At 38.5% G+C, this 24,373-nt stretch overlaps 1 protein-coding gene across 2 annotated transcripts in view; it reads left to right on the forward strand.

The window, feature by feature from the left end:
- DMD (dystrophin) overlaps positions 1–24,373 on the forward strand; it is a 2,147,259-nt gene that overhangs the window by 303,614 nt on the left and 1,819,272 nt on the right. The gene's annotated exons all lie outside the window — the stretch shown is intronic.

Below are 24,373 nucleotides of genomic sequence, written 5' to 3' on the forward strand. Positions count from 1 at the left end.
TGGAATATCTCTGGAAAAAACTATGGTTTTTCCAGTAGTCATGTATGGATGTGAGAGTTGAAGTATAAAGAAAGCTGAGCAGCAAAGAATTCATGCTTTTCAACTGTGGTGTTGGAGAAGACTCTTGAGAGTCCCTTGGACTGCAAGGAGATCCAACCAGTCCATCCTAAAGGAGATCAGTCCTGGGTGTTCATTGGAAGGACTGATGCTGAAGCTGAAACTCCAATACTTTGGCTACCTGATGAGAAGAACTGACTCCTTGAAAAAGACCCTGATGCTGGGAAAGATTGAAGGCAGGAGAAGAAGGGTGCAACAGAGGATGAGATGGCTGGATGATATCACCGACTTGATGGACATAAGTTTGAGCAAGCTCTGGGAGTTGGCGATGGACAGGGAAGCCTGGCATACTGCAGTCCATGAGGTCGCAAAGAGTCGGACACGGCTGAGCAGCTGAACTGATCTCTCTGGAATCTCCTTCCCGTTACTCTCACTGCTGCTTCATCTTCAACCATGACTATTTGCCATGTCTTCATAATTCTGTCTGGGTTCCTTGAATGTAGCCTTTCTAAGCCAATCCTTTTACACACCACTCTCAGAGTGACTTATGTAATATGACTTTCATGATCCCGAGTGTCCTTTAGTTTCAACTCCTTAGCCAAGGCTCCATAGTTCTCTATCTTTTATCATTTCCCTGGTTTTATATGCTCATTTCCTTCACTCCTCATCCATCCTACTTACACTTGAAGGCAGTCTCCTTAGACTTTGAGTGCTATTTCCCACTTTCTCAAGTTGAAAAAGTTCTTTGATCATCCTTTAGAACCTAGGCAAAAATCTGATCTTTGGGGCGATACCTTTCATTTATTCTCTGTGGTGGAATTAATCTCCCTCTCTGCTTTGATGCACCTGTAGCACTTTGTATTAACCTGTATTGCAGCAGCTGTTCTACTGCATAATACACTCTTCTAAATGTTCTACTCTATCCAGTAATAATACCTGCAAAGCTCAACTTTGTTTTATTGTGTATCTCCTGTATTAGAACTCTGTTAAATTTCCATAAGTGATTTCAAGTGAATTACTGTGGTATATTATTTTGGTTTTATTTGAATTTATTTTTTAGAGTCATCTTAGGTTCACAACAAAATGAGTGGAAGGTAGAGATTTCCCATATACCCTCTGTCCTTGTAGCCTCCCTGATTATCAACATCACCTACCAAAGTGGCATATTTGTTACAAATCATGAACCTACACTGATGCATCATACTCACTGAGAGTCCATAGCTTACATTAGAGTTCACTCTTAACATTGGTGACATATCCTCAAGCTATGAAGATACTATTTTCACTCTCTATATGAATACATATTGAAATTGGGGTAGTATTTTGATGCACATGTAGATAAAATAGGCCTTGGATTTTAAGAGTCAATTTTTTTGTTTGTGTTGTTTTTATTTTGGCTGTGTTGCAAGGCATGTAGGATCTTAGTTCCTCGATCATGGATCGAACCCGTGTGTCTGGGATTGAAAGTGCAGTGCCAGGGGGGTTCAGGATGGGGAACACATGTAAACCCATGGCTGATTCATGTCAATGTATGGCAAAAACCACTACAATATTGTAAAGTAATTATCCCCCAGCTAAAATAAATAAATTTATTAAAAAAAAGAAAGTGCAGTGTCTTAAGCACTGTACTGCCAGGGAAGTCCAAGAGTCAGTTTTATCTTTAATGGACTTTTATATTCTCCCTATAATAAAATTCTTTAATATGAAGTAATAGCAATTATATAGACCTTTACAATAGATAGTAAGGTCTGCGTGTGTGTGTATATGTGCAACAGAGAAATCCACCAGTTATATGTTTTGTCTCTGAGCTAAGAAAACTAAATAAGCACCAATGTCTCAATTAGATGTCAGCACAGTGGGTGGAACCTGCATTTGAACGTGACTCATGATTGCCTAGAATTTGGATCTGGCTTGTATTCAGTGCTCCTAAAATCTGTAATCTCTGCCAGGGGTTGATGTCGAAGTGAATCTTCTTTCTTTCTACCACCAGTGGAATTTTCTATCATCTTCATTTTTGATCTGGTGATCATATCTGTAGAGCAGCTTCACTTTCTAGAGTTATTGAGAAAGCTCTTATATGCTGCTTTTCTTCTCAGCAGACAATTACTGAAGTGACAAGACTCACTGGGAGTCTCCCATAGGGGACAATCACAGAGAGGGATGCTTCTAGCTCCCAACAATGTCAGAATGCCTCTGGAAGTAAGGAGAATTTCTGCAGCAAATCTAAGAGTAAACCAGAAAACCCAACAGATAAGATCTGTATGACAAGGATCACCTGCCAAATTTTTATATTACAAAGGCTGAAGAGAGCCAGAAGATATAACTTACCTTATTTTCCCCCCAATATAACTGATAGTTAAGAGTTAGAGAAAAATTGTAAAGAAAGGAGTTTTGGAATTTATGGTTTCCTACTGACTAGCCATTGAAAAACACAGCTTTAGGAAATGTTCTGATTGCATTTTCTATGTTTGACAGTGTTTTGCATTTGCACATTTGCATGTGATGTGAGGTAAGGGTGCTTTCGATGTATCTAAGATAGGTAGTAAACAGACAAACAAACAAATGTGCTTTTAAAACCCCATCATAATACTTGCTGAACTCTCTTTCTAGATGTTTCTGACAGAATAAACAAAGACCACAGGTACTAATGGACTTCACTTGAAAAAGATAAAATGTTCCACTTTTTTGGGGGGTGGCACTCTGTGGAGCGTGCGGGATCTTAGTTCCCCCAGGGATGGAACTGGTGTCCCCTGCATTAGGAGCAGGGAGTCTTAACCACTGGATCACAGGGGAAGTCCCCAGATACTTCAGTTAAAAAAAAAACAAAAAACCTTTTTAGCTACTTATATCCTTAACACATATCAATACTAATATCAGAACTTAAAACATTGTTATAAATTTAAATAAAGATTATAAAACAATAAAATGGAATATCTAGAGAGATAAAATATTGACATTCAAAATAAATTTTACTCATTTATGGCATCAGCTACTGTCAGAGAGGAAGTAAACTTAATGGGATCCAATGAGATGCATGTTGGTTAAATTGGCTAGAATCTTGTTGAATTTACATATTCACTCTCTCCTGGAATTGGAAATCAAGTAGTGAATTATGAAATGGTGTATATTCTTACACAAAAATTATATGCACTTTTATCTATCATCCCGTTTACAGTATCACACCTGACTCAATTTAGAGTAGATACTATTTCTAGTTACCTTTCCTCAAAGAATAAACATCTGCTCACATGCATTTCAGCATTTTAATTGTGTTAATAGGAATAATTCGAAAATATAATACAAAGCACAGCACATTCTATTTCAGGGAGAATGAGAACAGTGATTATTGATTCTCATTGATATTTTCCTGTTGTAGAAAGAGTAGGTTTTTTCATCTTTGTAACATTTCATTTCATATGATGCTGTAGAAAAGGCAAAATATATTTTTACCACTCTTCTAAAGATCAGAAGCAGAAAAATGGCTTTATTATTGTTAACATTATTAAGAAAACTTTGTTAATGTTGATATGGTGCTTTATAGTTTATGACTTGTGTTCATGTATTTTAATGAATTGGATTGTGATAGCTACCATCACTTCTTGAAATAGGTCAACAGAAAGAGGGTTGAAAAAAGTAGTACAAGTAGCACATGGAGTTTCAGAATTTATGGCACTTGAAGTATGTGACCTTAGATCATAGACTTGACACCCCTGAGCCTCAACAGTTTTATTCAAAAAATGGGAATATTAATACCGACTTGATGTAGTGATTGATTAGAAGGGGGGAACTGTTTCTAAAGCCCTGGCACAGCTTGGTTCTCAATATTAGTGATTCCATTGCCCTTTTTAATGTTATAACCAAAGAGAAGGGACTGCAGTGCTGGTATTAAGGAGAGAGGAGGTAGGTTAGCTTTCACTTGATGTTGATGAGCCCCCACACCAAGCCACCCAAGCAAACGTACAATTTGTGAAAAGAGAGAAAACCACATTCAAGGCAAGTGCTGTGTTTTCACTCTCCCCTTCCTCTCCTAGCAAAATGGCCACCTCTGAAATGGGGCTTGGAATAGGATGATAGACACTTGCCTCCCGAGCAAAATGTAAGGAACCATCTTAAAACTCACAATTTAAGATTCATAACATTTCTTTCTTTCTTTCTTTTTTTTTTTGAACTTTTTATTTTGTTTTGAGTTATAGTCATTTAACAATGTTGTGATGGTTTGGGGTGAATAGCAAAGGGACTCATTTACCCATTCTCCCCCAAACTTCCCTACCATCCAGGTTGCCACATAACATTGACAAGATTCCCTGTGCTATACAGTAGGTCCTTGTTTGTTATCCATTTTAAATATAGCAATGTGTACATATCCATCCCAGACTCCTTAAGTATCCCTTCCCCCTTGGCAACCGTAATTTCATTCTCTGTCTGTGAGTCTCTTTCTGTTTTTCAAGTTAAGTTTATTTGTATCACTTCTTTATAGATTCTACATATAAAGGATGTCATACAATAGATATTTCTCCTTCTCTGCTGACTTACTTAACTCAGTATAACACTCTTTAGGTCCATCCATGTTATGCAAATGACATTATTTCATTCTTTTTAATGGCTGAGTAATATCCCATTGTGTATATGTACCACATCTTTTTTTATCCATTCCTAAGATCTGTAGCATTTTATTTCATTACTTTACATTGAAATTAATACAAATCACTTCATGATGAGCAAAATATCAATATTTTAAGTAAATACAGTATCTGACCTTGCACTTTTATCACTCATTGCACTTACTTTACCCTAATCTCCACCTGTATACATCATGAAAAATGCTGGGTTGGATGAAGCACAAACTGGAATCAAGACGTTGGGAGAAATATCAGTAACCTCAGATATGCAGATGACACCACCCTTATGCCAGAAAGCTAAGAAGAACAAAAGAGCCTCTTGATGAAAGTGAGCGAGGAGAGCGAAAATGATGGCTTAAAACTCAACATTCAGAAAACTAAGATCATGACATCTTGTCCCATCACTTCATGGCAAATAGTTGGGGAAACAATGGAAACAGTGACAGACTTTGTTTGCTTGGGCTCCAAAATCAGTCTAGATGGTGACTGGAGCCATGAAATTAAAAGACGCTTGTTCCTTGGGAAGAAAAGCTATGACCAACATAGACAGCATATTAAAAAGCAGAGGCATTTCTTTGCTGACAAAGGTCCATCTAGTCAAAGCTATGGTTTTTCCAGTAGTCATGTATGGATGTGAGAGTTGGACTATAAAGAAAGCTGAGCGCTGAAGAATTGATGCTTTTGAACTGTGGTGTTGGAGAAGACTCTTGAGAGTCCCTTGGACTTCAAGGAGACCCAACCAGTCCATCCTAAAGGAGATCAGCCCTGGGTGTTCATTGGAAGGACTGATGTTGAAGCTGAAACTCCAATACTTTGGCCACCTGATGCGAAGAACTGACCCACTGGAAAAGACCCTGATGCTGGGAAAGATTGAAGGCAAGAGGAGAAGGGGATGACAGAGGATGAGATGGTTGGACAGCATCACCGACTCGATGGACATGAGTTTGAGTAAGCTCCGGGAGTTGGTGATGGACAGGGAAGCCTGGTGTACTGCAGTCCATGGGGTTGCAAAGAGTCAGACACGACGGAGTGACTGAACCGAGAATCTCCTGAACCTCAGCTCTCAGCTCATGGACTAGAACATTGGCGATTCCATCTACTTATGAACTCTTCCCTCATCCCATCTTCTAGTGGCCCCTAACCAGGGATCATGAACATATCCTAAATCTATCTTCTCTTATTTTTCAAAATAACTTATCATATATATCTGCCTCAATAATATTTCTTTGAGTTTTAGTGTAGCATTAAAAAGTGGACACTGTTCAGAAAATACCCATCTTCTGAAGGGGTATCTCAGTCCGGCAGCTATGGAAACTGCATCAAAGAGAGAAAAGAACATTGGGTGTTCCCGAAGCCCAGGAGCCCACTTCATGCCTCAGCTTCCTGTCTGTCCTGTTCCCATACCATCCCCACTCTGTGTATATATTATAGGATTTGTAGTTTCTCTTTTTTCTTTTTCTCCCTTTCCTCTTTTCCCCTCTGTACATGCAAGATTATGAATGCTCCTTTATTATTAGGAAACAAAAAACAACAACAACAAAAATGGCATCATGAATATGAATAGCATTGTCAGATTAATTGGTTGAAGTGTTTTTGTTGTTGTTGTTTTGTACTGCAACCTGGATTTGCATTCTGTCCATTCAAATTACTGAATATCTGACCTTGGGTAAGTTGCTAAGGTTCTCTGAGCCTCAGTTTTCTCATTCAAAAAATGGACATGATAGTACTTGTGTCTTAAGGCCATTGTGAAGATATTTAATTTGGTGTTTGGCACATAACATGTTGTGTTTGTTTTCATTTTTTAATGTAATTAGAAGAATATTTGAGACTCTTTTTCTTTCACGTAGCATCATATCCCTGAAATTCGTTGTGGTGGTTTTGTGTAGTGGTACTTCCCTTGTTTTCACTACAGTGTAAGTGATTTAATTACTCATTCTCCTGCCAGAGGGTTTCGGGGCTGCTTGAAGATTTGTTTTATTTTGCTATTTTAAAGAGTGCTGCCACGAACATTCTTGTACGTATTTCTTGGTGCAGATTCTATGCAGTTTTTCATGCCACCAATGAATATCTTAAGATCTGACCATGCTTTGCAATGAAATCCAGAGTCTATACGCATCAAATCCAAAGCTGTCTCATGTTTAGCCAGAAGCATCTCTTACTGGTTACCATGAGGTCAAGTTTCTCAGCTGGTTCCTCCTGAATCCTTTTCTTTGAGTCCCTCTGTGCTCTTGCTGCTAGAATCTGGTCTGTGCTCAGCTAATTGCCTTCTTATGTCTAGAACTTGATTGCTGATTTCAAACTCTTTCTACTCTGAATCCTTGGCCTTCCCAGGTGGCACTAGTAGTAAAGAACTCACCTGCCAATGCAGGAGATGTAGGAGATGTGGGTTCGGTCCCTGGGTCAGGAAGATCCTCTGGAGAGAGGCTTGGCAACCCTCTCCAGTATTTTTGCCTGCAGAATCCCATGGACAGAAGAGCCTGGCAGGTTACAGTCCATGGGGTCGCAAAGAGTTGGGCACTTAGCACACATGCTACTCTGAATCCTTACCTATTGACTCGACATTGGTTGCATCTCTCTTTGTCTCTCTCTCACCTGGGGGTCCAGCATCTGACTTTGGTCAATGAGGACAGATAGTAGTGTCCTCTCTTGTCTGTGTTCATTTTGACAATGAGACTTAATGTGGGTTTATATATCCCCTTGGGAAGAAAGAATCTCCTTTACTTGTAGGAAAAGGAGTACGTCAAGGCTGTATATTGTCACCCTGCTTATTTAACTTATATGCAGAGTACATCATGAGAAATGCTGGGCTGGAAGACTGCCGGGAGAAATATCAATAACCTCAGATATGCGGATGACACCACCCTTATGGCAGAAAGTGAAGAGGAACTAAAGAGCCACTTGATGAAAGTGAAAGAAGAGAGTGAAAAAGTTGGCTTAAAGCTCAACATTCAGAAAACTAAGATCATGGCATCTGGTCCCATCACTTCATGGGAAATAGATGGGGAAACAGTGGAAACAGTGTCAGACTTTATTTTTTTGGGCTCCAAAATCACTGCTGATGGTGATTGCAGCCATGAAATTAAAAGACGCTTATTCATTGGAAGGAAGGTTATGGCCAACCTAGATAGCATATTTAAAAGCAGAGACATTACTTTGCCAACAAAAGTGCGTCTAGTCAAGGCTATGGTTTTTCCAGTGGTCATGTATGGATGTGAGAGTTGGACGGTGAAGAAAGCTGAGTGCCGCAGAATTGATGCTTTTGAACTGTGGTGTTGGAGAAGACTCTTGAGAGTCCCTTGGACTGCAAGGAGATCCAATCAATCCATCCTAAAAGAGATCAATCCTGGGTGTTCATTGGAAGGACTGATGTTGAAGCTGAAACTCCAATACTTTGGCCACCTCATGCGAAGGGTTGACTCATTGGAAAAGACCCTAATGCTGGGTGGAATTGGGGGCAGGAGGAGAAGGGGATGACAGAGGATGAGATGGTTGGATGGCATCACCGACTTGATGAACATGGGTTTGGGTAGACTCCGGGAGTTGGTGATGGACAGAGAGGCCTGGCGTGCTGCAATTCATGGGGTCGCAAAGAGTCGGACACGACTGAGCGACTGAACTTACTTGTAGTTAAGCATAGTTGGTCTTTGTTTGGGTTTTTAAAAAGCCAAATCCAAGAGAAGGATTAGAGAGCAAGCAGTTCATTTGGTAGCTGGTCACAGGGGACACGTGGGAGAGCAGGGGAAAGCAAAGAAATGGGGGACAGACAATACCAAGTGAGTTATTGAGCTGACTACTGCTGGGCCACACTCTGGCTCAATCTAGTGGGGACCTCTTAGAAGTGCACTTAGACGTGCATGAGGCTGGGGCTATGGCTATGGTTCCTGTGCCTCCTTAGGTGAGGGCTGTCTGGGGACATCATGTTGCCTCCTCGGTGGAGGATGAGTGACTTTCCATGACTTTGGAGAAAGTCTGGAGGCACACACATTGAGAGATGCCTGACCTGGTGAGCCTGCAGTGTCCCTTGGACTGTCCCTCAACAGTGGTGATCACAGGAGGCCTGCATTGTGTGTGTGGCATCCGCTCCATAGTTCAGACTGGATTTGCTAGTTATCTAGTGCCTGGATGTACTTTGACAGTACATCCCAGAGAAGATCCAATGTAGCTCTGACCTGTTGCTGTTTCATTCTTCACATCTAGGGTCATGTACCTTGTGGTTGTTCTCTTTTTATTTTTCAGGTATTCTTTTAGCATCTAAACGCCCTATAGCCTGTTTTCCTTGCTATAAATGATGATGAAATCATGTAAGTTCATTTTAAATTCCTGGTTTGAGGTTATTCATAGAACAGGCTCTCAATAAATACTTCTTAAAAGAATGATTTTGCCATGCCTTTCTGTGTTCTAGAGACAGATCTTCGCTCTAATAAAGTCTTCAGCAGGAAGACTATTTCCTCAAAGTTGCGGAGTGACTGACAATAATATATAAAGCTTGATGCTTCAGTACTCTTGCCTGGAGAATCCCATGGACTGAGGAGCCTGGTGGGCTGCAGTCCATGGGGTTGCTTAGAGTCGGACACGACTGAGTGATTTCACTTTCACTTTTCACTTTCATGCATTGGAGAAGGAAATGGCAACCCACTCCAGTGTTCTTGCCTGGAGAATCCCAGAGACGAGGGAGCCTGGTGGGCTGCTATCTACGGGGTCGCACAGAGTCAGACATGACTGAAGCGACTTAGCAGCAGCAGCACCAGCAGATGCTTCAAGGAAAATGTTACCAGGGGTCACTTTTAAACTATGGGAACAATCATTTTTCATGATAAGCTACCTTCGTCCCCTTCTCCACTGAAACCCCTCGTCTGCTACGATTATTAAACTCCCATCTTTTCAGTGCAAAAAACTACACACTAGGAGGGGAAGGACTTCCAGAGGAAATAGCTACTTTGCTTTTAGCTGATCATTGTTATATGAACTTGTCAGTCATGCCACCATAGTTTTGCCTTTCCAAATATTTTTTATTACATAAGGGAGAAGAGAATATTTATAATATATATGGTCTAAATAATAAAAATAATTTATCAATTTAGATTGTCCTCAGTAATTTGAAGCCACCTGTGTGCACATCCTCCATTTCATCACTTCCCCCACTGTCGCCGGAGATTATCACTCTCCTGAATTTTGCTTTGTTCTATCACCTTGCTACATGTGAATGTATTCCTAGGTGCCTGGAGCCAGCCCACGAGATCCCCACTCATGACAGAGTCATGAGGAGAAGGACTGACGAGCAGAGCAATTCAGGCCTCAGGGATTCTGGAGAGGCTGTCTCAGGGCTCACCTTAAAAATAACATCTCTCTTTCTGATGCTTGCTATAATAAATCTCTTCTTATTTTCTGTGATTTAGGCAAAAGGCCTTTCCTGATTCCCTTCTAAAATATTTAGATCATTCTGAAACCTCAAATCAACAAGGCCCCTGAACGGTAGCACCCTAAATAAAATTATCTGGGATATAGAGTTTGCTGATCTAAATTCCTTTTGCTAACATATTGGTTTGTTTAATAAATGTACCTGTGCCTTTGGAGCTAATGTGCATAACTGCTCCCTAGTAAAAAACAGCATTGAGAGCCTCTGCACAGAAAGCCCCCATGGGCACAAAAACCCTTCACAGGAAAAAAGGCTTGTTAGGAAATACAAAAAATATTGCTTTGTGAAACTGTTACTTAATCTGTATTTACTCACTATGTTTTTACTCTTAACATATTTAGCCTATATAATGAAAGCATAATAGTTAGGGATTTGTATAAATAGAAGTTTGGCTTTAATACAAATAAGACAGTTGTTGATTTAACTGATGATTCTTACTTAGAGCTAAATTTCAGCTTGCTGTTCTTTGACTTTATGGAACTACATTCCTTTTTGTTAAGCTCAAGGCATAGAGTAAATTACCAAAAACAGGTTTTACCTTAAAACTTCCTGTTGAGGAATTCTTTCCTGCTGTGCCCTATACAAAAGTGTTCTGATTGGTCAACCTTTATCAATAGAGAGTCACAAGGTGTTAGCAGGCCACCAGGCCAGAAGTTGATGCAAACAAAATGAGGCTTTTTGTAACTAAAGACACGCAAATGGCTTCGATGAGGGTCTAAGCTGCTGGCCCATGGAGCTAACTTGATGGGTCCATTAAAATATACCCGTTAAGCTGAATTGGTATGTCCCTTAAGCTGAATTGGTATGACTCTATACTTTACATTTGTTTCTATATACCACTAAAAACATAAAAGCTGTCTTAAAAAAACAATAAAGTCGGAAGACACTTGGAAAGGCTGAGACTCGCTGTGTCTTCTCATTCGTCCGACGCCGTCCATCCTGAGGGAACTCTGGACCCGCTGGAGCTGGACTCCGGCACCTAGGTAATAAATTGTTTTGTTCTGCATGCTTTTGAACTTCATATAATTGGAATCATATTGCGTCTAGTCTTGTGTGTCTGCTTTTTCCGATCAGCATTATGTTGCTGAGATTCATCCATGTCAGTGACTTGAGCTGTAGTTCATTCATTTCCAAATTGTCACATTAAACCACAGTTTATTTAGGCATTCTCCTGGTGATTGATATTTGGCTTGTTTCCGGTTTTATCTCTCTTCTCTCTTTTCCTCCTGTACACAGTGCTCCTTGTGTACTCAGAGACGTGGTATTGGTGGGTCATAGGATTCACGTATGTGTCCTCAGGTGTACTCTGTACCTCCTTTGTTCTGCTGTATTGGCTTCCACTGGGATAGTGACACTGGCAGGCTCTGAGTGCAGGGCTTCCATGTCACCTCACGTCCTGCTGTGCTTGGTGCAAGGATTGGAAAGTCAGAGAAGATCCCAGGGTGCTTCTCTTCTTTCCTCAGTGCCTCAAGCAGTGTCTTTGACTATAACTGTTGATTCCTTCGGGTTCTAGCTCCTGCCACTTAGGCCTACAAGGGCTCTGGCTTATACTGAATGAACTGATGACCTTGTCAGAGACGAAAAATAATTTTCTCTCTACCCTTGTAGGTTCTTGGCTGAAACTCCCATATAATAAAACACAGTGCAAAAGCAGAGAGTTTTCCTTATTGTTCCTTCTAAGCTCTTTGGCTGGCTTAATAATTAAATTGACATAAAACAGATTAATAGGAGAAAAACACATTTAATTATATACACACAGGGCCTCATAAAAGTATGATGCTCAAAGAAGTGACCAAAATAATCAGCTTTTATATTTTTTAGACAAAGAAAGAATTTTGTGAAGAATTGAGAAGACAGAGGAATTTGGGCTTCAGGTAGTAAATTAGTGAAGAACAACAAGGTTTGTGTATGCAGTCTTCTCAGCCCTGAATTCTCTGTCTCTGGTGATAAGGAGGCTTTTCTTTTTCCTTGCATAAGGGAAACTCCTTTCACATGGAAGATTTATGTTCTGCTTTTAGGGGTACAAAGGAAGATCAGAGTATTGCTGGGGAGGAAGTAATTCTCCTCTACCCTTCTAGGTTCTTCCAGCTGGTAGAAGAATGAAATTGACATGAGACAGCTTAACAAGAGAAATCAAAATTTAATACCATGTATAATGAGAGAAACCCAGGGGAACTGAGTAACTCCCCCAAATGGCTGAAGCCCTCACTACTTTTAACTAAAGATATATTTGCTCCCCTATACTTGGCTACTAGAATGGGTATGAATTGTTTCTTACTCTGATTTTAATTTGCATTTTACTAGTTACAATAAGGTTGAACATGACCTACCTTCAATAAAATATAAAATATTACTTACCTGCAAAAAAATTCATTTTTCGATTTATCTTATTTTGAACTGTACTTTGGTTTATTATAGAACAAAATATAACGAAGTTTTCCATTTTAATTATTCATTTAACGTAACCCATATAAGTTAAGTTCTACTGTATACCCGTCCTAGTTCAATGTGTAACTAAGAAGTTGGAATATGGTTTAGAAATAAGATCACTGAGGAGCAAAGCCTTTGAAAATGGATTATGTCAGGGTGCACTTTATCATGTTTACTCCTTCCCCACTTCTTTCATCATCATCTCTAAGATCAATTACTGTGAAGCCATTAAGAAATGTGGATTATTTATAAAATTGAGTGTCAAAATTCACCTTTTTGCAGGTATCATAGAGGACTTTCAATATCAATATTTGATATATCAAGATTGTTTTTATCAAAGGTTCTGAGAAATATTGGGCTACAGACATTGCAGACAATTGTAGACTGTATCATGCCTTGAGAAGCATGATCTAAGGACAAAAATATAGTAAACTTTAAAGATGTAAAATAATTCCTCAAGTACTTCAGCTCAAAATATTGAAGAGGCGAAGATGGCTTTTCTTTCACAATCAGTTACTGAAGTGTGCGGACAAGACTGATGATGAGTTCTCTATGGACGTGGTAGTGTTGATTGCTTGGGCTGCTGGTCACGCTGGTCACTGCTAATGCTGATAAGTCAGAGAATTTCAAAAACATAACTTTGTGAAGGGAGGAAAAGAGTTACTTAAGAGAGGCAACATTATGTTTTATTTTGCTGGTCAATGTTCAGGGTCCTAAAAGAACTACTAAAGCAAAAATATATTTTCACCCTTTCTAAGAAAGCACATTCTAGGGTTGTATATCCCCATGTACATGGGATCAGTGTATCCACAGTCACATCATTATCCTAACCCTAAATCAGCAAGAAAATATTATGTTAAATACGTTGTATTTAAGAAGGCAGGATGTTATCCTATACAAACATTTTCATTTAAACCTTTCATCTGGAAGATGAAATGTTGTGTCATTCAAAGGACTAACTCTCAGCTATATGAAAAGAAGCCATTTGTCCAGAGTAATGCTTGCCCTGGTTTGGTTTAATGTGGGTTTTAATGTGTTTTTTTGTCAGTGTGTGTGTGTGTGTGTGGGGGGGTGCATGTGTGCAATTCTATGATCTATTAAATTGTTGTATAATTTCACAACATGACAATGATTAGAACGTTCAGAAACAAATTATTTCTGTTTTTCTGATTAATGTGAATGTATTTCTGTCTGTGAAAAGAAGGATAGCAAAATATAAGTTTTATGCATTGCATTGGTATACAACTGAATGTTGTGAAGCAACATTCCAAGTGAAAGAGAATTTGGGGGGAGAGTGTGAGGGTATGTAGTGAGAGAGGGAGGAACAAAAGATTTGCAGAGATGTTTTGCTTTGTTAGTTAAAAATAGTAAACATCTACTGGACTATTTTAGTTTATTCTCCAGTTTCCCACTTTTTCTTTACTGTCCTGAAATGAATTATTTAATTTTTGAACTTCAAATATTTGGTCAACCTTTACTAGTCATTGAATTTAATTTCTCATTGGATGTGTATTGTGCTTCTCCTGTTGCACTGTTGTTGTTGTTGAGTTGCTAAGTTGTGTCCAACTCTTTGCAACTCCATGAACTGCAGCACCCCAGGCTTCCCTGTCCTTCATTATCTCCCGGAGCTTGCTCAAACTCATGTCCATTGAATCAGTGATGCCGTCCAACCATCTCATCCTCTGTCATCCCCTTCTCCTCCTGCCTTCCATCTTTCCCAGCATCAGGGTCTTTTCAAATGAGTCAGCTCTTCTCATCAGGTGGCCAAAGTATTGGAGCTTCAGCTTCAGCATCAGTCCTTCCAATGAATATTCAGGGTTGATTTCTTTAGGATTGACTGATTTGATCTCCTTGCAGTTCAAGAGTGTTCTCCAACACCACAGTTCAGAAGCATTAATTCTTCAGCGCTCAGCCTTCTTTATGATCCAGCTTTCACATCCATACATGACTACTGGAAAAACCATAGCTTTGACTATACAGGCCTTTGCTGGCAAAGTGATGTCTCTGCTTTTTAATACAGTAAGTTTGTGATAGCTCTTCTTCCAAGGAACAAGCATCTTTTAATTTTGTGGCTACAGTCACCATTCATAGTGACTTTGGACCTAAGAAAATAAAATCTGTCACCGTTTCCATCTTTTCCCCATTCATTTGCCATGAAGTGATGTCACCGGATGCCATGATCTTAGTTTTTGAATGCTAAGTTGCATATATTTTGTGGTCACAGTGCTATAGAAACTAGATGAATTAAGTATACTGCAGGGCAACATGTTAGAAGCTTGAATGAAACATGAAGCTGATACATGATGGAAAAGACCTGTTGTCCTACAAAAACTTGATTCTCTTCTGTTTTATGTTAAAATACTCTTTATCATACCTATGGATGGGATACCTGGATCAAGAGCTCATCTATTTAATGACCACATATTCATTTCATGGTTTCTCTCATTCATATTGAGTTCAAACTACATTTTCTTCCCTGGAACTTGACTAGAAGGTTGATTTTCAGTAGGGTTTCTTGTAAGGAAATCTGACAGCAATAAACGGTTCTTAATGGCAGAAAAATCCTATGTACATATACTGATCTTATTTTTTTGTTTATACTCAGAGTGTTCCTTTCCTGTGCTTATAGAAAGACTGCATAATCCTTTTTAGGAAGGGTCAAAACCCTATTTGGAATTAAAACAGAACAGTTGGATGGTATTAGGGTCACCTTAAATTAAGTCAGCAGACTTCCAATCAAAATAAGATTTCAGATGTAATTAACCCATTAACCTAATGAGATGCACAAATATCTGTCACCAGCAATTTCCTGAGCACTTCTTTTATTCATGTAGCAAATATCAACGTGATCGTGATACTTTTCGTAGTCAGTTCGCATACCATGCTAGTGCATCCTAAATTTGCAGATGTGGTTTAACTAGCATAGATTCATGTAATTGGCATGACACCGATTTTTTAAAATATCAGCCATCTCAGGAACTTTATTCATGTGAATCTGGAAAATTCTTTGTGATGTTTGAGTTCTTACTCTCAGAGGTATTTTTAGAAAGGGTCTGCAAGGCATCATTATTTTGTAATTATAATCTTATTGATTCACAGCAAATGTGTTCAGTGAAAATATTGCCTTATTGAAGTGATCCTGGTCAGTGCCAGAGACAGATGGCTTAGATCTAGACTCTCATGAGTGAAAAGAAAGAACTTAAAGTGATTTTTAAATTCACACGTGTGAAGATACAAGCTCTCTTGTAAAATGCCTAAAGATTGCTTTTGCTCTTAGATTTTTAGCATTTCCATTGTCCGTTGCAAACTTTTAGAAATGTGATTACTAACAGGTTAAAATGTTTTGTGCAAAGTGTACTTTTAAAAATCATCTCAGTGTTGTTCACTAAGATTACAGATGTTTTATTTTTAAAAGGAGAAAGAAATTGGTTGATATTTCTCATGGGAAGGAAAGTCTACAGCCATGCTCTGCTGTAGGAGATTAAAATGCAGGGAACTGTAATAGTGTTTGATGTTGATATTAATGTCATTGAATAAAGTAAAGTATGTAATATGTTATAACTTAACAGAAAGGTGTATTATTGTTTAAAGTCTACATTTTAAATGATTGACATGTTTACTTTTGTATAGGATCATGTGTGATTCATATCTACAGGACTGTTTTTCTTTTCTCTGAAAGTTAACAGTAAGATAATAACAAATTCTATGAGCAGAGAGGATGTTGGGCCAAAGTGAGGGATTTGAAGAGATGTATGATGTATAGATGTGTGTGTGCTTAGTTGTTCAGTGGTATCTGACTCTTTGCAACCCCATGGACTGTAGCCCTCCGTGCTCCTCCATCCATGGGGATTCACCAGACAAGAATACTGGAGTGGATTGCCATGCCCTCCTTAAGGGGATCTTCCCAACCTAGGAATTGAACCAAGGTCTCCCACATGGCAGGAGGATTCTTTACCATCTGAGCCACCAGGGAAGCCTGATGTATAAATAGGCGAGCTATAATCTCTCTGGTAAGTCTCTAAGTTTATGCATAACAGTATATACCACCAAGATGAGTGAATGAGGCGTTTGTCAGTCCTTTAGCTTCAGTGCTTTTATGAAACCTAGGTTTATTTCTCTAAAGTTAATAGAAAATTCAAATTAAGTTACATTAGTGTTGTAAGTTTCAGATCTCTGAGGGCTGTACATTAGTAAGTATTCAAAAATATTTTTTCATTTAAATTTTATGTTAATTTTTGCATAATTGAATTCTTCTTGAATGGTTGACAACTTGCTTTAATAAGCTAAACATTCCCTTAGTGGTCATGTTAAACAGTTTCTTTATGTTTAGCTATCAGCGTCTAAATTGTTGCCAATGTGTACAGTCCAAATGTATGTGTGTGTGTGTGTGTGTGTTTTCTAAAAAGCTTTACCAGAATGATAATTTTGAAGGAGGAAATATATAGCAATTTTTTTTTTAATTCTCCCTTATTGATAATTGATTCATATAAATACCTGGATTTCTCATTTCCTCACAGAGCTGTATGTACAAGAAGACTAGGTGCAATATTTAGTACAATCGGTCCTGGGCAGTGGAGGGGAAGAGATTCTGAGAGAAGGAGAAAACCTGATTCTAAAAATTCTTGTTAGTGAAAATTTGACATAGAAGCAAAATGAAAAGCTTTCAGAAAATCAAACAAACTTCATCTGAAACCGTACATTGGCAAAGCAGTTCTATATATATATGTGTATATATATATATATATATATATATCACTACAGTTTTTCAAATTAAAAATCTGAAACAAAGCATTTTGAGGAGATTTTGCAAATAAGAACTTACCCAAGATGTTTTACAAAACGAATAGAATATCACAGTGAGGAAATGATTCCAGTGATAGTAAAGTTAAGTGAAGCTTTCATTAGGAGGTCTAATAATACTCACAGAGTCCTTGCTTATAAATTTAAAGTAGAATGTTTTTATTCAGAAGTTCAGAGGACATCATAGTCAATCAAGAAATGCATGGAGTAAGTGATTTTTAAAACCTTCCATAAAATCATCATCTGGGCTTCATTTATATATATGAACAATACCACCCCTCTATCCCACAAAAAAGTGCCATTCTGATAAAATTTTCCTGATCATAATATTTATACAGAATCCATTTTACTTGGCAGATTGATTGCTCAAACCTACAAATTAGTATGGTCCCTCTCAACCTCTACGCTTCTCTGGGCCACCATCCCCTTCCTGGAGTAACAAAATAGCATCCCAACTGGTTTCCCTCAACCACTCTTGCCTCACTTCTGTCATACGAATTGTAGAACTCAGAGCAACCTTTTGAAAAGGTCAATTAAATCATCTCACCTCTTCATTAAAACTCTTATCATTCTACTAAGAGTAAATTCCATATCTTTTACTTTGACCTATATAACTGAAACTTGCCACCCTCTCTAATTTCAACCCAGCTTTAAACGAGCTATCTCCTTCTTAGCTCTTGAATATAATAAACGCTTGATCCCCTTGGTGTCTACTTATGTGCATTCTCGGACTAGAATGCTCTTTCCCCCCATTTCTTTCTGAAAAATCAGACATTTATTCATCTACTCATCCATTTGCTCATTCATTTACTCAGTAATTCAGTGTTTCTCAACTGGGGGCACTTTTGCTCCCCTAAGGAACATAAAGCAATGTCTGGCGACATTGATAGTTGTCACAACTGAAGAAGGGTCAGGGCAGCCGGCACTTAACAACGCATAGAGGTCAGGAATGCTGCTAAGCAACACTACAACATGTAGGAGAGCCCATCATAACAAAGAATTAACTGGCTGAAAATGTCAGCAGTGCCAGGATTGAGAATCGCTGCAAATGATTCCACCCTACTTCTAAGGTGACAGGGATATGGTGGTAAACCAAATGAATATGGCTGAACCGTTCCTAAGCTAATACATTAGGAGGGGAAGACAGCAGATAAGGTGATTAGAAGCAACTAAATATATACTTTTAAATCATGTTGAGTGTTCTCAAAGAAAAGAACAGTAGGGAGTGACCAGTGAAATTTACCTTAGAGCAGGTGTTATCCAAGAAAGTGGTATTTACCCTAAGATCAGAAACATGAGACTGCCACAGCCACAGCCTATAATAAATATCTATTAAATATCAACAGTAAAATGTTGTATTTTTCTTACCCTGTCTTTTCTTTGCAACTGAGGATGCTTCAAATTATTTTTTTAGAACCTTTTCATCGCAGATTCTTTGCCAAAGGGGACCCGTCTAGCATTCGTCTCTTGTGAACAATGAAATCCTCACAAAATTGGTGAATCTCCAACTTTATGTGCTTCCTGCTCAAAAGTTTATCTGGGGTTCCTAATTTTGATGGAAAGCAAAATGTTGCTGTTATTTGTAATCGGTAACAAAATTTATTATTCTTTAGCAAGATAACATAGGCTATTATAATAATTTTACATATTTGCCTATCTGTGAAAGGTCCCATGGTTCTAGCAAGGAAGGACTGATTTCAGAAATAACTAAGTACATTAAATAACGAGAGATACAGGACTTGATTTTAAATGTCCCAAAGAGTGGGATCGCTTCCTTTCCTTTCTTTTTGAACAGTGTCACCAACAACATACAATGCCTAATCATTTGAATTATACATGTTTAAAAATTTTAACAGGGACTTTTTTTAATGTCATTGACTAGTTAACTGCTAAAATCTATCAGCTTGGTGTCTATAACCTTACCCTGTACTCTGCTCAAAACCTTCTAGACATTTCCTTTTGAATATTCCACAGGCCCCTGACCCCACTTGTCAAAAACTAAACATGTCATCATCTCTATGGCACCTCTTCTTAGAATATTTCTCATAATGAATGATATTTCTAAATGCTTAGTGATGCCTTGAAGAGAGCATGAGGTCTTGACAGTGTCCACATCTTGACCTGAGTGTTTGTTGGTTAAATAGATGCATTAAGTCAGTGAAAATTCATTCAGCTGTGTGCACTTATGACTGGCACAATTTTCTCTCCATAAGTCTTATTTCAATAAAAAGATTACATAGAATTTCTAAAAGCCAAGCTTTACCATTCCCCCTAACTCATCTAGCACATCTAATTTGACAGTAAAATTTCCATAATGTCTGTTAGTTGTTGAGGGCTTGCCATGTCTTTGATACTGTGATCAGCTGTTTACCTTATCTGCCATTGAAGAATTTCTGTGATACAAGTATAATTATGATTGTTGACATGTACATCAGTGGCAGCAGAGATTCACAGAAGCTATATTACTTGTCTAAGGTCACACAACAACAAAATAACAGAAGTAGAATTTGACCCTCAACCAGCATTTGCAATCACCATGGTATCTTACCTCTCCTGTGTTCCATCTTCATAAAAGTGGAATATTCCTTTTCTTATCTGTCCATCCTTTCTGTCATTTGTTAAGGTCTTTAGATCTTCATTCTTATAGTATAACAATGCTGTCTTAAGAAATCTTGTAGACTTTAGTGTACTCAAAATTCACTCTAAACTCTCCCAGAGTTAGGGGGTTTTTCTGCAATGGAAAATTCTATGTGTACTTTATTTAAAATCTGTCAGTGCAGTGGTTTGCAGCCTTGGCTATATATTAGAATCACAAGGCCCCATCCAAGATCAGTTAAAACAGAATCTCTGAAGATGGGGATCTGGGAATGAGCATTTTGCAAAAGCTCCTAGATCATGTGCAACTAGCCTTGGAAATGGTTGGTTTCTTTCCAGCTTTCATGCTAAAAAATAATCTCTTCAGTGCACAAAAGGCTCTTCATAATCTGGTCCCTGCTTTCCTCTCTCTTTCTTCCTTTGCTTTACCTTCCTTCTTCTCCACCTTAATCCCCCACCCCCAGCAACGCTCAGTCGTTCAGTCCTATCTGACTCTTTGCTATCCCACCAGGCTTTTCTGTTCATGGGATTCTCCAGGCAAGAATATTGGAGTGCGTTGCCATTTCCTTCTCCAGGGGATCTTCCTGACCCAGAGATTGAACACGAGTTTCCTGCATCTCCTGCATTGGCAGGCTGATTCTTTACCTCTGAGCCACTTGGGAAACCCCCAGCAATATAGCCTTCCTAGTAATTATACAAAATCTGTCTTTTTTCCCCAAGGATTATTTCTTTTTTATAGGCTGTGCCTTTGTACAGACCAGTCTTCCTCCCTGAAGGGTCTTCTCTTGGTTCTTAACTTAATAGAACTCTTGTGCATCTTTCAAACAGTAGATCTGGGATCATCTTCTCTCGGAACTTTGCTCTAAGTTCTATTTGTTTAGCTGTTCAGCTATTCATTATTGATGAGTCGATAGATGTACATATTAAAGAATGCATAAAGTAGAAAATGGATATATATATATATAATTAAGCTTCACTGATACATTAGTTCCCCAATTCAGTCTCCCAGAGGCAGTCACTGTTTCTAGATTTTAAATGTATCATTCCAAAAATATCCTCTGCTACATGTGTTAATATACATGTGTGTATACACTTTTGTACATCTGTGTACATTGTACTGCTCCTTGCCTTTTTTACTTAACAGTATAGTTTACCATTTCTTATCTCAACATATGGAACTTTGTCAGTTGAATATTTGCATAGCATTCTGTGAGACAAGATATACAGTCATTTATTCAACTAGATGACAACCCACATCATTTAGGTTGTTTCCTGTATTTGTTACTACAAAGGGTACTTTAAAGAATTTTACAGTACAGAGAACTTGTATTGCTTTGTGTTAGTAACTCCTTTCTAGAAGTGGAAAAGTTATGTCAGAGACTATGTACATTTTAAAATTGGACAGGATGAGGTATATTGTTCTGAGAACTATCCCGCCCCTTAATTTGTTTTAGGAACCCTATTTTGGGGCTTCACAGGTGGCGCTAGTGGTGAAGAATCTGCCTGCCAAAGCAGGAGACATAAGAGACACAGGTTTGATCCCTGGGTCAGGAAGATCCCCTGGAGGAGGAAAATGGCAACCCATTCCAATATTCTTGTCTGAAAAATTCCATGGACAGAGGAGCCTGGTGGGCTATAGTCCATGAGGTCGCAAAGAGGCGAATACAACTGAGCACTGAACACACACACATACCCCTTTATTCACGTTGTTCTCTGTGCATACTACTAGAGTAGAATTATCATTTTAAACTATATATATTGCATTCATTTATTCACTCATTTATCAGATCTCTTATCTATTTCAAAAGTATTTATTAAGAAATTTCTATGTGATAATAAGTACTGTACCCTTGGCTCTAGATATGGAGTTATTAAATAATATAAAGTGTTCCTAACACTCAAAGAATATATTATCTAGTGAGGGATGGACAAAATAAACAGAAAGTTGCAGTACTAGAGAAGGTGGTGGGCAAAAGGCATCTAATCCTATCAGGGAGTATTGAGATGATACTTACAAAGCTCTACAACAAGAAAGCACATTGTGCCATTTGAGAATTGAGAGTGCTCAATATGGTCATAGAGTGGGTTGTTTAATGGAAATTTGGATGAAGAATGCTCATGTGGGAATAGAAAGATAAGTAGGTTAGCAAGGTCTTCTAAGTCGTGTTAGGGTTGGAATGTTATAATGTGGTCATTGGAGGTGGCGGCCACTTTGTGGCTCTAATCACTGTGTCAGTGTGTTCAGTTCAGTTGCTCAGTTGTGTCCTACTCTTTGCGACCCCATGAACTGCAGCACGCCAGGCCTTCCTGTCCATCACCAACTCATGGAGTCTACCCAAACCCATGTCCATCGAGTTGGTGATGCCATCCAGTCATCTCATCCTCTGTCGTCCCCTTCTCTCCCTGCCCCCAATCCTTCCCAGCATCGGGGTCTTTTCCAATGAGTCAGCTCTTCACATCAGGTGGCCAAAGTATTGGAGTTTCAGCTTCAACATCAGTCCTTCCAATGAACACCCAGGAGTGATCATCTTTAGGATGGACTGGTTGGATCTTCTTGCAGTCCAAAGGACTCTCAAGAGTCTTCTCCAACACCACAGTTCAAAAGCATCAATTCTGCAGCGCTCAGCTTTCTTCACCGTCCAACTCTCACATCCATACATGACCACTGGAAAAACCATAGCGTTGACTTGACGGACCTCTGTTGGCAAAGTAGTGTCTCTGCTTTTAAATATGCTATCTAGGTTGTTCATAAGTGTTCAGGACGAAAAAAAACCATGTTTTACAAAATAATCCTATAATGGAGAGAAGACACAGGAGATTGGAAGCTTTTAATTCTTATTGGGAGGTTCTGGTTGGAGACACATGAAGACAAAAGGACACAACTGTAAATAGAATTAGGAGGTGGAGGGGGTCAGTAGAACCAGGTGAGTAATTCTAAATGCCTAGTGAAGAGGAAGAAAGAAATGAGATGAGGTCAGGTTTCCAATTTGGGTAGCCTGATAAATGGTAGTAATTTACTTCTTCCTCATTTGTTTGTAAGTGCCTGAGCAGAGCATTATTTTATTTTTGCTTCTTATCCTCAAGCATGTACCTGCACATAGATTTTTTTCAAAAAGAATGAATGAATGAATAACTGAAGTTATTTTGTAGAAGAGATGGACCACATTAGAAAAGTCCCCTGTTTGTCTGTATACCATCAATGAGTAATTATTTAGCTAGGAGTAATTGTATGTCTTGCTTTTGAAGACATAATTTCATGCATTAATTTTTTTCCTAATTGCTGTATGTAACTTCTTTCTGTAGTGCCAATAGAAGCATACGCACAAGTATCTGTGCTTGTCTCCCATGTAATTGTTAACAGATAAAATTTCATCAGATAAATTTTGCTTTAGTCTAGATGTCACTATGAATGCTATTATTTTAAAAGGGTAATCTTCTGTCAGTTGCATTTTTTTTTTTTGCATTTAACCCTTTTAATTGCTCCTAATAAATGGGATTTCTTTAGTTATCTTTTCTTCCCTTGCTTTTTATTTGGAATATTTCCCTGATTTATTGAGACTATACAGTCTTTAATTTAAAGTTGTTTTCTTACGTCAGTCATGCTTTACTTTTTTTTCCTCTCTTTCTCCATTATATGCTGCTTCATGGAAAGTATCTCTTAGGACTGAAAGTGCCTGTTTCTTTTTCTTGAAAAATCATATTTTTCTTCCATTCCAGTATTTTGCTCCCAAGAAAGGAAAGCTTTTATTTCCCTCTCTTGAGCATATTAAGGATGACTTATTATTTGGTCTGTAAGTTCATTTGATGAGTTACTTTGAGCTGTATGCTTTATAACAATTCAGACTAGTACTTTAGGATTCTCCAAGGACAGGGGTAGAGTAATATGTGGGCCATTTATATAGAGAGAAATGTGTATTGCCCATTTCCGATTTTGAGAATACTTAAGTTTGATTATCACTGCCTAGGACATTGTATGTGGTACATTCTTGCTGAGTTCAATCAAATTCAGTTCAGTTCAGTCGCTCAGTCGTGTCCGACTCTTTGCGACCCCATGAACCACAGCACGCCAGGCCTCCCTTTCCATCACCAACTCCCGGAGTCCACCCAAACCCATGTCCTTTGAGTTGGTGATGCCATCCAACCATCTCATCCTCTGTCATCCCCTTCTCCTCCTGCCTTCAATCTTTCCCAGCATCAGGGTCTTTTCAAATGAGTCAGCTCTTCACATCTGGTAGCCAAAATATTGGAGTTTCAATCAAATTAGCACTCATTATATTAAAATTTGGTCTCTTTCTAAAATTCTCATGGTTATTTTTCCTTTAATGCACCTTACTTTCTGCCAGCACTATATAAACACTTTTGTAAAATTTTCATTTATCTCTATTCAAGCATGAGCAAAATATGCAAATTAAGTGTAAGTTACAAAGAAGATATCAATATCTGTGTGTGTATAAAG

Source organism: Giraffa tippelskirchi, chromosome X (assembly GCF_054371585.1).
Source record: "Giraffa tippelskirchi isolate mGirTip1 chromosome X, T2T-mGirTip1v1.2.pri, whole genome shotgun sequence".
NCBI lineage: Eukaryota > Metazoa > Chordata > Mammalia > Artiodactyla > Giraffidae > Giraffa > Giraffa tippelskirchi.